The following is a 3,161-nucleotide window of genomic DNA, read 5'->3' as shown; positions in this document are numbered from 1 at the left end:
ACCTTGTGATTCTCAAGTGGATGAATGTTTGATATTTATCTAATTTTCTTCACTTCAAGAGTTCTTCACATGTGGGCAAACCCAAGGGTGTGGATTTAATCAGGGCTAGTAGTATGGCTTGAGAAGTCAAAGCATTATCTTTATCTGTCATAAGTTTCAATCATGTTCATACTTAGTTTTAATAACTTATACTAACTTTTATTTATAATAGTAGGAGAACAACTTGGTCTCCCATATTGAGAAGGGAAACAACAGGGTTCTTTATCTTATTACCCTGACTTTCCAATACCAACCAAGTTGGAAGAAAAATTTTTCCCTCTTCTTGCAAGTAATGCCAAAAATTGTGTACCAAAAGAGTATCCATTATAAAGGATCTGTTTTTAAAAATAACATACTCAGGAACAAACAGACAATCTACAGAATGGGAGAAAATATTCACAAATATATATTCAACAATGGTCCAATATTCAGAATCAATGAGGAACTTAAACAATTTAATAAGCAAAAAGCAAACAACCCCATTAAAAAGTGAACAAAGGACATGAACAGACACTTCTCAAAGAAGACATACAAGCAGCCAATGAACATATTTAAAAAATGCTCAAAACCACTAATCATCAGGGACATGCAAATCAAAACCAAAATGAGATATCATCTCATACCAGTCAGAATAGCTGTTATGAAAAAGTCAAAAAATAACAGATGTTGGTGAGGCTACGGAGAAAAGAAAACACTTATACGCTGTTGGTGAGAATTTAAATTAGTTCAACCTCTGTGGAAAGCAGTTTGGAGATTTCTCAAAGAACTACCTCTTTTACCAAGGACCCACCGACATGGGCCGCGTTTTCACCAAAACCGTGAAGAAGGCTGCCTGCATCATCAAAGAAAAAGTACTACATGCACCTGAGCAATGACTTCCAATCGAACAAGTGCATGTGCAAGGAGATCACCATTATTCCCAGCAAGAAGCTCCACAACAAGATAGTAGGCTATGTCACCTATCAGATGAAGCAGATTCAGAAAGGCCCAGTAAGAGGTATCTCCATCAAGCTGCAGGAGGAGGTGAGAGAAAGGAAAGACAATTATGTTCCTGAGGTCTCAGCCCTGGATCAGGGGATCATTGAAGTAGATCCTGACACTAAGAAAACGCTGAAGCTTTTGGACTTTGGCAGTCTGTCCAACCTGCAGGTCACTCAGCCTACAGTTGGGATGAATTTCAAAATGCCTTGGGGACCTGTTTAAATCTTTTCTGCAATGCTGTATTATTTTCAATAAATCTGGGACAACAACAAAAAGGAACTAAAAGTAGAACTACTATTTAGCTAAGCAATCTCATTACTGGATATATGTACCCAAAAGAAAAATAAATCGTTCTATGAAAAATACACATGTTCCTGAATGTTCATTGAAGCATTAATCACAATAGCAAAGACATGGAATCAACCTAGATGCTCATCAACAGTGAATTGAATAAAGAAAATGTGGTACATATACACGGTGGAATACTATGCTGCCATAAAAAACAACAAAATCATGTCCTTTGCAGCAACATGAATGCACCTGCAGGCCATTATTCTAACTTAATTAATACTGAAACAGAAAACCAAATATACTTCATATCCTCACAAGTGAGAGCTAAGTATTGGGTATACATTTACATAAAGATGAGAACAATAAACACTGAGGACAATAAGACAGGGGAGGGAGGGAAGGCCAGGCACAGTGGCTCCCGGCTATATGTTACTTTTGATGAGTATAAGGTGGATCACTTCAGGTCAGGAGTTTGAGACCAGCCTAGCCAACATGTGGATGCCAGCCTCTACTAAAAATACAAAAATTAGCCAGGCATGGAGGAGGGCGCCTATAATCTCTGCTACTCGGGAGGCTCAAGCAGTAGAATCGTTTGAACCCAGGAGGCAGAGGTTGCAGCGAGCCGAGATCACATCAGTGCACTTCCAGCCTGGGTGACAGAGCAACATTCTATCATAAATAAATAAATAAATAAATAAATAAATAAATAAAGGATTGGGGAGGTCAAGGTTGAAATACCACCTACTAGGAACTATGCTTACTACCTGGATGATGGGTTCAGTCATACCCGAAACCTCAGCATCTTGCAATATACCCACGTAACAAACCTGTGCACGTAACTCATAATCTAAAATAAAAGTTGAAATTTTAAAAATAAAAAATGAAAGTAAAAAGTTATAAGTTTAAAAATACTGTACTCCAGTCCAATGGGATCAGAATTTTTTTAAGCTCTCTTCCTTCAAAACTATAGAAAGTTACGTAGAAAATAATTGACACTAATATCTAAAATAGAAATCTAAGCTCTCACATCTATTGTAGAGGAAAGAGCACTTTGAAATCAAAGTTGTATTTGCAGTTCTGTCAAGAGTTACATGCATGATGTTGGACAAGCCATTCTTTAACATCTTATGATGTTAAAAGAACCCTTTCCAAGCCAATGTTGCATCCTATTTTATATTCAACATATTAACAGCAGTTTCCAAATGCATCCAAGGCAAGTGTATTAGTCTGTTCTCAAACTGCTAATAAAGACATACCCAAGACTGGGTAATTTATAAAGGAAAGAGGTATAATGAATTCAGTTCAGCATGGCTGGGGAGACCTCATAATCATGGCAATAGTCAAAGGAGAAGCAAAGGCATGTCTTACATGGCACAGGCAGGAGAGCTTGTGCAGGGGGATTCCCGTTTATAAAACCATCAGATCTTGTGAGACTTATTCACTACCACCAGAACAGTATGGGGAAAACTGACCGCACGATTCAATTATCTCTACCCGGCCCTGCCCTTGACAAGTGTGGATTATTACAATTCAAGGTGAGCTTTGGGTGGGGACGCAGCCAAACCATATAAGCAAGCGAATGTCCTGAGGTAAAAAATGTTAACATCCCTCTAGTGCTTTCAGCATTGGTTTACAGATGCCAGTATTAAAAATCACTTGAAATTTGGTTTCACCACTACCACCTTTGAACAGGAGTTTTTACATGTCATTCTAAGTATTTAGCGCCCAGGCCATTCTACCTGGCCGAGTTATGAAGGTTATATATATTACTTTTTTTTTTTTTTTTTTTTGAGACAGGAGTATTACCACATTGCCCAGGCTGGTCTTGTACTCTTGGGCTCAAGCAACTC

General features: G+C 38.1%; 1 pseudogene; it reads left to right on the top strand.

Moving 5' to 3' along the window:
* The first annotated feature begins 724 nt into the window (after positions 1–724).
* LOC103221376 (small ribosomal subunit protein eS17 pseudogene) lies at positions 725–1,281 on the top strand (annotated as a pseudogene).
* The last annotated feature ends 1,880 nt before the right edge of the window (positions 1,282–3,161 follow it).

The sequence above is a fragment of the Chlorocebus sabaeus genome, chromosome 17, assembly GCF_047675955.1.
Source record: "Chlorocebus sabaeus isolate Y175 chromosome 17, mChlSab1.0.hap1, whole genome shotgun sequence".
NCBI classification, from domain to species: Eukaryota; Metazoa; Chordata; class Mammalia; order Primates; family Cercopithecidae; genus Chlorocebus; species Chlorocebus sabaeus.
Note: the sequence above shows the minus strand (reverse complement) of the source record. Positions and strands in the feature narration are given on the sequence as shown.